Source organism: Equus quagga, chromosome 18, assembly GCF_021613505.1.
Source record: "Equus quagga isolate Etosha38 chromosome 18, UCLA_HA_Equagga_1.0, whole genome shotgun sequence".
NCBI classification, from domain to species: Eukaryota; Metazoa; Chordata; class Mammalia; order Perissodactyla; family Equidae; genus Equus; species Equus quagga.
Window position 1 is genome coordinate 49400915 of NC_060284.1, and position 14493 is coordinate 49415407.

At 38.2% G+C, this 14493-nt stretch overlaps 1 long non-coding RNA gene across 1 annotated transcript in view; it reads right to left on the reverse strand.

Moving 5' to 3' along the window:
* Window positions 1-14493, reverse strand: part of LOC124229908 (uncharacterized) — an 84581-nt gene that overhangs the window by 56537 nt on the left and 13551 nt on the right. The gene's annotated exons all lie outside the window — the stretch shown is intronic.

Below are 14493 nucleotides of genomic sequence, written 5' to 3' on the forward strand. Positions count from 1 at the left end.
TTTCTATGGCTTCCTGTTTCATTCAGTATAAACTATAAACTGATCACCAGCTCTCCAGGGCACCACATGATCTGGTTCTTGCTGGTCCTTTCAACTCACTTCTTCATCACTCTCCTCTTTGCTCACCTACCATATTGCCTCCTTTCTAGCCCTTAAACAAACAAAACTTTTTCTTGCCTCTGGACTTTCACACTTGCTGTTCCCTCCACACAGAATGTCCTTCCCCACCCTTTTCTCATGGTTGGCTCTCTCTTGACATTTAGATCTCAGCTTAAATGTCACCTCCCCAATGAAGTGAGATTTCCCTGACCATCTTATCTAGAATAGGCCCTACTTTACGCATCACATCACCCTGGTTTTTCCCCTCCTGGCACTTACCACAGTCTGCAATCAACTTTTTTGTTTATTTGTCATTGTTCATCTGCACCAGCACAGGGACTTTAATCAGTCTTGCTCACCACTATATTCTCAGAGCCTAGAACCATGCCATGCCCAACACCATAGAAGGCTTTAGTAACTATTTGTTGAATGAATTGATCCAAAAAGGCAAAGCTGGATCAAACTGCATTGCCATATCTTGAGAATTATAGCAGTCCCAGAGGGAAAACAGTGAGTTAGGAAGACCAAGCTGAATGTGTCACTACTTAAGCCAACAGACGTGAAAAGTTTCCTATCATTCCTGGGCTGGACACTTTTCTGCACAAACCCATGCCATTTCCACCTTTTCCCAGCTTATCCCACATAACCCAGGGCCCAGTCGAGGGAACATTAGATAGCATGGGAAACACTGAAAGAGAAAACAGTCCTGTAATAGGCTCCCTGGTCATAACTCTTAATGCTATAGCCACTTGCCTAACCCAAATGTATGATGCATATGCCACCTATGTATTTAGAAAGAGAAAATAAAGTATGGTGCTATTAGATAGTCCTGCTTGCCTATACTGGGGTGTATTCTATCCAGAATTCAAGGGAAGTGATTACCCAGACTCCCAAATCATCAGTCCCTTTGATTCTTCTCAGAATAAAAGATCTTAAAAGGCAGATCAGCAATGACTGAAACAGCTGTGGATTATATTCTTTGCACATCCTCTATATCTCTATGAAATAACTATAGGAATTTGCACTCTGGACAGAGAGCTATCCATACAAAATATTTCCCAACAAAAATCATACTCCCTATCTAGCAGACAAGGCAGGACAGACCAACCAGACAAAAGAAGGTAAGTAAAGCTAGTGTAGTTAGAAAACTTAGAAGAGTAGTGGATACTTTTAGAACCAGGGACTTTGAGAAGAGGCTCAGGAGGCTGGGTTAGATGTCATTGTTAACGGGTTGATAAAAGAAAAAGGGTACTTGACCATGATCCTTGTGTTAGACCCTAACTTTTTATTCAGTTAAAAGTTTAAATTGGCTCCTTCACTGGTGAGCTGATGGTTAGTTTGAGGCCAAAGCAGGGTCTTAATTTGGCAGCAAGTATGGAGTGCTTGTGCTGAAAGTTGAGGGACATACTAAGGACATGCCATGTTTAGGAGCAACCACCTGGCTAATCCAGCAGTCACATTGCATTTTAGGGCAAGAGGCCTAAATGACGATGAGTCTTGAAGATGACCCTCAACACACCTTTTGGAGTGGCAACATGTACCTTGGAAAAGATGGAAGCTTTACAGGATCAAAAAGGAACATGGGGCAGGGGTGATCCTGGTGTAACCAAGCTCATGCACTGCTGCAAGGGATCTTGGGAAACTTCTTCACTTCTGTTCACAGAGCCAAGGTCAGAGACATGAGAAAACAGAGGAGCAAATGACAGCCTAAAATATTTGTGTTCATGACGTAGGATGCCACCGTATCTTGCGGCCCATTAAATAATGTCTATTCTGTGTAGTGCACTGACCTCCAAGAGAAGTAGCAAAAAGAGAGTTTTGAGACAAGAGATTCAGGGACTCTGGAAACAAATTAAAAGAGACTACACCAGTCCTTCACCAATAAATAAGAAAGGAGAGATCTTTATTTTGGTCCCAGTGAATAGTTTTACTAGATAGATGTAGGTTTTCTCAATAAAATACTAGAGAACTAAACTAATTGCAGAGATTAAAGTCTAAGAAATAGTCTGTTAGCCAGGGGCCCCCAAGAACAGGGTATCTGAGAAGGGGCAGGCTTTCGGCAGACTCACGGGAGAACTGTATAGCCCAGCCACTCTATGTAGCACATCACCACACCTAGACAGATTTTTGCTCTTCTCTGGCCCATTCCCCCGCCTTCACACCCCTGTCATTGATTAGGAATCAGCATCACATACAGTGGGGCTTGGTGCACTTTCCAGAACTTCACTCTCTAGAATTTCGCTTCTACATCATACAACCATGTTTCAGACACCACTTGTCGAAGCCTCCTTCAATCTGTGTTAAGTCCATAACTTTGGTCTCATTATTCGCCTCACAACAGAAATAAGATGATATCTCAGTGCCAAATTGTCCTTTGTGGTGCAAAAGAATAAATAAGCAGCCTTCAAAACAAGGTTTGAAACAGGAGAAATCATTGGTAGAATAACACCCACCCCTGTCATCACTCCCACCTCACTCTCAAAAATGAGATTTTTTTTTTCATACTCTGATTATCTTGCTGGCTGGTGAAAATGCTGTAAAATTGTCCAAGTTTCCCTGTAATAACTGTACTTATTATAGGGGCTTCTAAATAGGCATGATGGCCAGGTTGTCTCTTCAGCCCTGAAATCACCAACTGGGGACTTGATTGAGTCATTCCAGATTGGTTTGGGGTAAGAGTGAAACAAATCACAATAGCATACGGCATTAAGGCAATTTGGTATGCAGACAATGGAGTCAGCTTACTTTACAAGCGAATACAGGATAAGTCCTTCCTGTATACCTCTACCTTGGTGATAACTATTCTTTTTTGGTCCTGGGCACATATATACTTATTTTTTACATTGCTTTTACTTCTGGACTCAGGGCTAGATCCAAGATTCCAAGGGAAATGAGCTGGGATATTATAAAGATAGTGCCAAAAGGGTATTCTCATTGCCTCAGAAGCATGGACAGAGGAAGGGGTACAGTCACCTGAAAAGATGCACATTAAGCCTCAGAAGGGACTTCTTCACTCCTAAAAATGTCCTACATGAGAATGCAGGGGAAAAGAAGGAAAAGACATCTTCTCCACTAGAAAGTTTTCAACAATTGAACAAAATACTGGGTATCTAAAAAAGAACCATTGTGTTCCGATAAAGAGGATGAGCTTGGGAGTCACCCCAGGGTCAGGCTACCTGGACTCAGATTCTCGCTCCACTGTCTTCAAGATATTTGGTAAGACTCAAAACATCTCTGCCTTCCTCTATTAAATAATAATACCAATCTTCTTGGATTCTCACTGTGAAAGTTAAATGAGATAGAGGACTTATGATTCTCAGTCAAAGATGTAAGGAGCTTAGAAGGTGCCACTCCAACCTAACAACAAGTAAGAAGCTGCACAAATTGAAAAATCAACAATTCCTCTAGATCCCTCAGAAAAGTGAGGTCACAGGGCACACCACTGCCCTAAAAGTTAGAGAGACAGGCAGATAGAGAATCACAACTTATCTGAGCAGAAACCTCCATGAAAGCCAGTACCAAGGTAGGGAAACCTGAACTGTAATTAATGAATTGCTGGAAGCTCAATGTGGACTAGTCCTTGAGTTTAAAACTCCAGGGGGTGGGGCACCATGGCCGAGTGGTTAAGTTCACTCACTCCGCTTTGGCGGCCCAGGGTTTCACCGGTTCGGATCCTGGGCACGGACATGGCACCGCTCATCAAGGCATGCTGAGGTGGCATTCCACATGCCACAACTAGAAGGACCCACAACTAAAAGTACACAACTATGTACCGGGGGGGGAGGGCTTTGGGGAGAAAAAGGAAAAAACAAAATCTTAAAAAAAAAAAAAACTCCAGGGGACCTCATCATAGGAGTTCCCCATATTTTTGTTTTCCCTCCACATACACACACAAAATGATGTTTCCCCTGGTCCATGGGAAAAGCAGTTGTACTAGTTAAGAGTGCTTTAGGATGCAAATCTTGCTAACAGTGGCTTAAACGATAGGAGCATTTATTATTTCCCTACAAGAAAATCAGATATAGGGCATCCTAGAGTTGATTTGTCAGTCAACAACATCATCAAGACCCATCTTCTTTTCTTCCTTCTACTCAACCTTACACATATCCCAGCAGAGGTAGGGGAAAGTAACCATTTTGAAATTCACCAGAGCTTTCTGCTCTTAATAAGGCCTGCGCTCAAGAGAAGTTATTTTACCAGACCCTAAACTACTAGGATTTTATCTAACTGACCTACGAGGAGGGAAATATTCAACTCCAGCCCCCTCTGGTCATCGTGTCCCACCTAAAGAGGGAGCTGCAGGGACTGAAAAGCACTGGTAAAATTCACAGTCCAGGGGCACAGGCTCATCAAAAGACTGAGACCTAATCATAGGACAATGGCATGCTTCCCCACACACACAGCTCACTACTCCATCCCTACAGGCCTATTTGCCAGAGTTCCTTTTACCTAGTACATCATGTCTGTCTTTAAACGAAAAATTACAAGGCATACAAAAAGACAAAAAATAGTTTGAAGAGACAAAACAAGCATCAGAACAAAACTCAGATATGGGAGGGATGTTGGAATTATCAGACCATGAATTTGAAACAACTATGATTAAGGCACTGAGGGCTCTAATGGAAAAAGTAGACAACATTCAAGAACAGATGGGCAAGGTAAGCAAATCCTAAGAAAGAATCAAAAAGAAATGCTAGAGATAAAAGCACCATAACAGAAATTTAAAAATGCCTTTGATAAGCTCATTAGTATACTGGAATTGGCTGAAGAAAGAATCTCTGAGCTTGAAAATGTGTCAATCGTAACTTCCAAAACTGAAAACAAAGAGAAAAAACATTGAAAAAAACCCAAACAGAATATCCAAAAACTGTGAAGCAACTACAAAAGGTGTATTATATGAATAATGGAGACACTAGAAAGAGAAGAAAGACAGAAAAGAAGAAATATTTTAAGCAGTAATGACTAAAAGTTTCCCTCAGATTAATGTCAGACACCAAACCACAGATTCAAGAAGCTCAGAGAACACCCAGCAGATATATTATCTTCAAATTTCAGAAAATTAAAGATTAAAAGAAAAAATTTTGGAAGAAGACAGAGGAAAAAAATCTCATTACATATAGAGGAGCAAAGATAAGACTTACATCCAACTTATAGACCTTGAGGGTATTATGTTAAGCGAAATAAGCCACATAGAGAAAGACAAACTCCATAGGATTTCACTTATACGTGGAAGATAAACAAACTCATGGAAAAAGAGATCAGATTAGTGGTTATCAGAGGGGCAGGAGTTGGGGGGAGGCGGTGAAAGGGGTAAAAGGGCACATATGTATGGCGACAGATATAAATTAGACTATTGGTGGTGAGCACAATGCAGTCTATACAGAAACTTAGATATAGTAATGTACACTTGACATTACACAATGTTATAAACCAATATGACCTCAATAAAATAATTGAAAGAAATAAAGAAAATTAAAAAAAAATTTTAAGAATTACATCCAACTTCTCAGAAACAATGCAAGCAAGAAGAGAGTGGAGTGAAATATTTCAAGTGTTGAGAGAAAAAAACACTAACATAGAATTTTGTAGTCTGTGAAATTATCTTTTAAAAGTAAAGAAGAAATGAAGTCTTTCTCAAACAAACAAAAATTGAAGGAATTTGTTACCAATAGCCCTACTCTGCAAGAAATGTTAAAAGAAATTCTTCAGAGAGAGGAAAAATTACATAGGTCAGAAACTCAGATCTACACAAAGAAAGAAAGAGTATTAGAGAAGGAATAAGTGAAGCTAAAATGAAACTTTCATTTTTCTTATTCTTAATTGATCTAACAGATAAGAGCTTGTTCAAAATAATAATAACAATGTATTTGTTATTATACAAACAACTATTTGTATAATTTTATATTTATAAGTGAAATAAATGACAGCAATGATACACGGGACAGGAGGAAGGAACTAGGAATATTTTATTGTTATAAGGTATTCACAATACCCATGAAGTGGTGTACTGTTATTTGAAAGTGGACTTGGATTAGTTGTAAATGTATATTGCAAATTCTAGGGCAACCACTAAAAAAAGAAGTATAGTTGATATACTAAAAAAGGAGAGAAAATGGAATCATATAAATGCTCATTAAAACCACAAAGGGGAGACAAAGAGTGGAAGACAAAAATAGGCACAAAGAACACAGGCAACAAATAGAAAATCATAACAAATATGGTAGCTATGAATCCAACTATATCAATACTTCCTTAAACATCAATGACCCAAATACACCAATTAAAAAACGGAGATTGTCAGAGTGGATCAAAACACAAGACCCACATAAATTTTATCTACCAAAAAAAAAAGCCACTTTAAATACAAAGACACATATAGATTAAAAGTAAAGGGATGGAGAAAGATACACCATACTAACACTAATCAAAACAAAGTGGGCATCTTTATATTCATTTCAGACAGAGCCAACTTCAGAGCAAGTGAAGTCATCAGGGATAATGAAGGCCATGACATAATGACAAAGGGATCAATTTTCCAAGAAATCCTTAACATATATGAGTCTAACAACAGAGCATAAAAATATGTGAGGCAAAAATTGATCAAACTGCAAGGAGAAATAGATAAATCCACTGTCATAGTTGGAGACTTCAACACCTCTTTATCAAGAAAGGACGGGCCCAGGAGGTAGAAAATCAATAAGCACATAGCTGAATTCAACAGCACCATCAATCAACTGGATGTAATTGACATTTATAGACTACTTCATCCAACAGCAGTAGTATACACATTCTTCTCAAGTTCACGTGGAACATTCACCAACACAGACCACCTTATGAGCCATAAAACACACCTTAAAAAATTTAAAATACTGGAAATAATATAATGTATGCCCTCAGACCATGATGGAATTAATGTAGAAATCAATAACAGAAAGATAGCTGGAAAGTCCCAAAATACTTGGCAATTAAACAACATACTTCTAAATATCAGAAATGAAAGAGGGAAGGAACATCACCAAAGATCCCAAGGATATTAAAATGATAATAAAGGAATACTGTGAACATCTCCCTGTCCATAATTTGATAACTGAGAAAAAGATAAAATAGACCAATTCCTTGAAAGACACAATCTGTTAAAACTCACACAAGAAGAAATAGGCATTCTGAATAGGTCTATATATATTAAAGAAATTGAATAATAATTAATAACCTTTCAAAACAGAATGCAACAGACCCAGATGGGTTCACCAGTGAATTCTACCAAACATTTAATGAAAAAATTATGCCAGTTCTCTAGAATCTTTTCCAAAAGATAGAAGCAAAAGGAACACTTTGTAACTCATTCTGAGGGCAGCATTACTCTAATACCAAGACAAGACAAAGACATTACAAGAAAAGAAAACTACAGACCAATATCTCTCATGAACATGGACGCAAAAATCCTCCACAAAACATTAGCAAGTCAAACCCAACAATGTATAAGAAGAATTATACAACACAACCAAGGAGGTTTTATCCCAAGTACGCAAGGCTGGTTTAATATTTGAAAATCAATTAATGTAATCCATCATATCAACAGGCTAAAGAAGAAAAATCACATGATCATATCAACAAATGCAGAAAAAGCATTTGACAAAATCCAATACTCATTCATGATAAAAACTCTCAGCAAACTGGAAATAGAGAGGTACTTCCTCAACTTGATAAAGAACACCTACAAAAAACTTACAGCTAGCATCATACTTAATGATGAGAAACTCAAAGCTTTCTCATTAAGATCAGGAACAAGGTAAGAATGCGTCCTTTAACCATCCCTTTTCAACATCATACTGGAAGTCCTAACTAATGCAATAAGACTAGAAAAGGAAATAAAATGTATACAGATTAGGAAGGAAGAAATAAAGCTGTCTTTGCCAGCAGATGACATGATTGTCTAGGTAGAAAATCCAAAAGAATAGACCAAAAAAACCACCAAAACCTAGAACTAATAAGTAATTATAACAAGGTTTCTGGATACAGGGTTAATGTACAAAAATCAATCACTTTCCCACATACCAGTAATGAACAAGCAGAATTTGGAATTAAAAACTTAATACCATTTATATTAGCACCCGAGAAAAGGAAATACTCAGGTAAAATCTAACAAAATGTGTACAAGATCTAGATGAGGAAAACTATAAAACTCTGAATAAAGACATCAAAGAGGAACTAAATTAATGGACAAATATTTCATGTTATAGATAGGAAGACCTGATACGTCAAGATGTCAATTCTTCCCAAATTGACCTATAGATTCAACACGATACCAATCAAAATCCTAGCAAGTTATTTTGTCGATATTTACCAACTGATTCTGAAGTTTACGTGGAGAGTCAAAAGAACCAGAATAGCCAACACAATATTGAAGAAGAACAACAAAATCATAGAACTGACACCACCCAACTTTAAGACTTACTATAAATCTACAATAATCAAGATAGCGTGATATTGGTGAAAGAACAGATAAATAGATCCATGGAACAGAATAGAGAGCCAAGAAATAGTCCCACATAAATATGGTCAACTGATCTTTGACAGAGGAGAAAAGTCAATACAATGGAAGAAAAGATTATCTTTTAACAAATGGTACTGGAACAACCAGATATATATATGCAAAAAAAAAAATCTAGACATTAACCTTATGCTCTCACAAAAATTAACTCAAAATGGATCATAGGCTTAAATGTAAAATGCAAAACTGAAAAATTCCTAGAACATAACATGGAAGAAAATCTAGGTGACCTTGGGTACAGCAATGACTTTTTAGATACAACACCAAAGGGATGATTCATGAAAGAAATAATTGATAAGGTGGACTTCATTAAAATGAAGAACTTCTTCTCTGAGAAAGACACTATCAAGAGAATGAGAAGTCACAGACTGGGAGAAAATATTTATGAAAGACATATCTGATAAGGACTGTTATCTGGAATATACAAAGAACTCTTAAAACTTAACAATAAGAAAAAGAACAACCTGATTTAAAAATGAGCAAAAGACCTCAACAGACATCTCATCAAAGAAGACATAAAGATGGTAAATAAGCATATTAACAGAGGTTCAATATCATATTTCATTAGGAAACTGCAAATTAAAACAACAATGGGATATCACTGTACACTTATTAAAATGGCAAAAAAAATCCAAAACACTAACAATACCAAATGTTGGCAAGAATGTGGAGCAACAGAAATGCTCATTCACTAAGGGTGGTAATGCAAAATGGTACAACCACTATGGAAAACAGTTTGGCAGTTTCTTACCAAACCAAACATGCTTGTATCATAAGATCCAGCAATTTTGCTCCTTGGTATTTATCCAAATAAGCTGAAAACTTATGTCCATATAGAAGCCTGCACATGAATGTTTATAGCAGTTTTATTCATAATTGCCAAAATTTGGAAGAAACCAAAATGAATTTGGAAGGGCATATACGTATGGTGATGGAAAAAAAACCAGACTATTGGTGGTGAGCATGATGCAGTCTACATAGAAACTGATATATAATAGTGTGCACCTGAAATTACACAATGTTATAAGCCAATAGGATCTCAATAAAACAATTTTTTAAAAAGAGGGTAAATCTGGGCTTAACCTTGTAACTTGCTTCAGCAAAAATGACATGGAACTTATTCACTCTGCCTGTTCTGTTGGAACCCTGCCCTGCCATGAAGAATAAACTCAGGCCAGCCTGCTGGAGGATGAGAGATTATACAGGGCAGAGACCAGAAACCCCAGCCAAGACTTTCCTGGTCCTGCCATCCACAGCTGATCCCACCTGATCCCATTTCATTCAGTCAAATAGTCAACTATTTTTTAACATCTCCTACATGCCATGCACTGTGCTCGGTGCTAAGTATTCAACAATAAAGCGAATAGCCCATTTTAAAACAATATAACAGGGAGTTTGGAAGATGGCAGTGTAGGAGGACACTGAACTCACCTCCTCCCATGGACACAACAAATCTACAACTACCTGTGGAACAATTTCCTCTGAGAAAGATCCGGAAACTGGATAAAAAGAACCCCTATGACAAGGGACAACACTGACAGATTTGGAAGAGGCAAAAATACAGCTCTGCTGAGGAAGAAACCACACTCTAGCCATGGTGCTTCGGGGCTGGCAGCAATCTCAAAGGCAGGAAGCTTTTCCTGGAGGAGTGGGGGATCTGAGCTCCACAGTAGGCATCTCAGCCCTTAAATTCAGCACAACCAAGATGCAATCCCACTAGACCTAGCTTTGCTGGCTTTGAAAACCAATGGGGAATATGCCCAGAAAAACTATAGAACTTCAGAGAAAGAAAGACCTGCTCTTAAAGGGCCCACATACAGATTCACCCAATTCAGAGACCAAAACAAAAAAAAAAAACAGAAAGAAAAGTGCATAGTCCATTGGTAAAAGAGACTCATTTACTAAGTTCAGAGTGCATCTCCCAGGAGCAGGAAGCAGCTGTGCTGAGACATTGGCAGCAGCCATTATTGTGACCTAGTTCAGTTGTGCTGACACAGACACTGGCAACTACCATTGGATTCCTTCCTCTAGCATGTTAGTGCAGGAGTCTGCCTCACCCACTAAAGCAACCCAGGCAATTGAGACCAGCTAGGACAGGCAGCTCACTCCAAGGCTTGGCCTGACTCACCAGCAAACCCACGGCAAACTTGTGGGCCTGCATAGGTGGGGTGTGTGGGACTTCCGTGGCAGGGTGAGTGGATCCACATTGACAGGGTATGCTTGCATGCATGTGGGTGTGTGTTGGTGGTATGTGGGCCCACAGCAGTTTTGTGCCACTGGCCACTGCAAACAGCCACACAGGGGATCTGTTCCACATTCTAACACCTGAAACAATTGTGCGCTGCTTTGTCTAGGGCCAGTTCCACCCATCTGTGTTCCTGAGGCAGCTGTGGACTGCAGGGCTGCACACCCATATCTGGCCATAGGCCTGTCCCACCCAAAAGAGATCTGAAAATGGCTGCCCACTGCAGGGAGTCTCACCAGATTGCTGCAGCAATTTCGAGTCCCTGAGCCTAGTAATCAGCCACATTGGGGGCCTGACTCACTTAACAGCACAACAGGAGTAGTTGTATGCTATGAGACCTCACAGCCAACCATGCCACCCAATAAAGTGACTGTAGCAGCCACACATGGCTGAGCCTTACAAATAACCAACCCAAAGGCCAGCCTAGCCTACTCATGCATGTGCAGCAAGAGCAACCATGTCACAACAGAAGGGCACACATGTGCCACACAGGGGACACTCCTGGAGCATTTGGCATGGGTGACAAGAGGGGAACATTGCTGGGGTGCATAAGTCATCTCTTACATAAGGCCACATTTCTGAGATGAGGATATGTAGGTGATCTACCTAATACATAGATATAAGCACAGAGAAGTATGCAAAATGAGGAGACAAAGGAATATGTTCCAAATAAGTGAACAGGACTAATCCTCAGAAAAAAAAAAAAAAACTGAACAAAACAGAAATAAACAATCTGCCTGATAAAGAATACAAACTAATAGTCATAAGGATGCTCACTGATCTTTGGAGGTGAACAAGTGAGAACTTCAACAAAGAATTGGAAAATATAAAAAAAAAATCAATCAGAACTGAAAAATACAATAATGGAAATGAAAAATTCGCCAGAGGGAATCAACAGCAGAGTAGATGACACAGAAGAATAGATCAGCAAGCTGGATGAACAACTAAAGGAAATCACCCAAGCTGAAATAAAAAAGAATTAGGAAGAATGAGGACAGTCTAAGGAACCTCTGGGACAACACTGAGTGCTCTAACATCCATATTATAGAGAGATTATATATACACATACAGGAGAAGAGAGAGACAAAGGGGCAGAGAACCTATCTGAGGAAATAATAACTGAAAACTTTCCTAACCTAAGGAAGGAAGTGGACATCCAGGAACAGGAAGCACAGAGAGCACCAAACAAGAAGAACCCAAAGAAGCCCACATCGAGACATGTTATAATTAAAACATCAAGAATTAAAGATAAAGAGAGAATCCTAAAAGCCACAAGAGAAAGGCAACAAGTAATACACAAAGGAAACCCCATAAGGCGATCAGCTGACTTCTCAGCAGAAACTACACAAGCTGGAAGGGAGTGGCATGATATATTTGAAGTGGTGAAAGGAAAAAACCTGCATTGAAGAATACTATACCCAGCAACATTATCATTCAGAATGGAAGGAGAGAGAAAGAGTTTTCAAGACAAGCAAGAATTGAAGGAGTTTATCACCACTGAACAAGTCTTACAAGAAGTGTTAAAAAGACTTGTTTAAGTGGAAAAGAAAAGACCACAAATAGGAATAAGAAAATTATTAAATAAAAAAATCATTGGTAAAGGCAAATATACAGTAAAGGTAGCAGATCAATCACCTATAAAGCTAATATGAAGGTCAAAAGACAAAAGTACTAAAATTATCTATTTCCATGATAAGAGGTTAAAGGATATATACAGACAAAACGAGGTTAAATACTACAAAGCTGCAGTAATCAAAACAGCATGACACTGGCAGAAAAACAGACACACATATCAAAGGAAAAGAACTGAAAGTCCAGAAATAAATACACACATCTATGACCAGCTAATCTTTGACAAAGGAGCCAAGAACATAAAATGGAGAAAGGAAAGTCTCTTCAATAAATTGTCTTGGAAAAACTGGACAGCCACATGCAAAAGAATGAAAGTAGACTGTTATCTTACACCATACACAAAAATTAACTCAAAATGGACAAAAGACTTGAACGTAAGACCTGAAACCATAAAACTCCTAGAAGAAAATATAGGCAGTACACTCTTTGACATCGGTCTTAGTAGCACTTTTTCAAATGCTCTGTCTACTCAGGCAAGGGGGAAAAAAGAAAAAATAAACAAATGGGACTACATCAAACTAAAAAGCTGCTGCAAGGCAAAGAAAACCATCAACATAAAGAAAAGACAACCCTCCAACGGGGAGAAAATACTTGCAAATCGTATATGCAACAAGGGGTTAATTTCCAAAATATATAAAGAACTCATACAATTCAACAACAACAACAAAAACAACCCGATTGAAAAGTGGGCAGAAGATATGAACAGACACTTTTCCAAAGAAGATATACAGATGGCCAACAGGCACATGAAAAGATGTTCAACATCACGAATCATTAGGGAAAGGCAAATCAAAACCACAGTGAGATATCACCTTACACCTGTCTGAATGGCTATAATTAACCATTATAATTATAATTATAATTATATAATTATAATTAAGAAATAACAAGGGTTGCACAGGATGTGGAGAAAAGGGAATTCTCATACACTGCTGGTTGGAATGCAAACTGGTGCAGCCATTATGGAAAATAGTACAGAGATTTCTCAAAAAATTAAAAATAGAAATACCATATAATCCAGCTATCCCATTTGGATCAATATTGAGTATTTATCCAAAGAAGATGAAATCAACAATTCAATGAGATTTATGTATCCCTATGTTCATTGCAGCATTATTCACAACAGCCAAGATATGGGAGCAACCCAAGTGCCCATCAATGGATGAATGGATAAAGAAAATGTGGTATATATATATATGTGTGTGTGTGTGTGTGTGTATACACATACATACAGTGGAATACTACTCAGCCATAAAATAGACAAAATTGTCCCATTTGAATCAGCATGAATGGACCTTGAGGGTGCGATGTTAAGAAAAATAAGCTAGACAAGACAAACACCATATGCTTTCACTCATATGCAGAAGATAAAAAAAACACATAGATAAGGAGAACAGATTATTAGTTACCAGAGAGGAAGGGGGTGGGGAGAGGTAAAAAGGGGTAAAGGGGCACATATGTATGGATAAAAACTAGACTATTGGTGGTGAACATAATGCAGTCATATAGAAACTGATATATAATAATGTACACTTGCAATTTACACAATATTATAAGCCAATATCACCTCAATAAAGTCATTTTTTTAAAATCTGTAACAAGAGACAAAGAAGGGCACATTATACATGATAAAAGGAAAAATCCAACAAGAGCACATAACACTTGTAAATATCTATGTGCCCGACATAGAAGCACCTAAATACATAAAGCAATTATTAACAGACATAAAAGGAGAAATTGACAGTAACACAGTAACAGCAGGGGACTTTGACACTCCACTTAGATTAGTGGATAGATCATCCAAAACAAGTCTTCATAAATTTAAGGAGATTGAAATAATACCAAGCATCTTTTCTGACTACAACAGTATGAAACTAAAAATCAACTACAAGAAGAAAACCAGAAAAGCCACAAACATGTGGAGATTAAACACAATGCTATTGAACAACTATTGGGTCCATGAAGA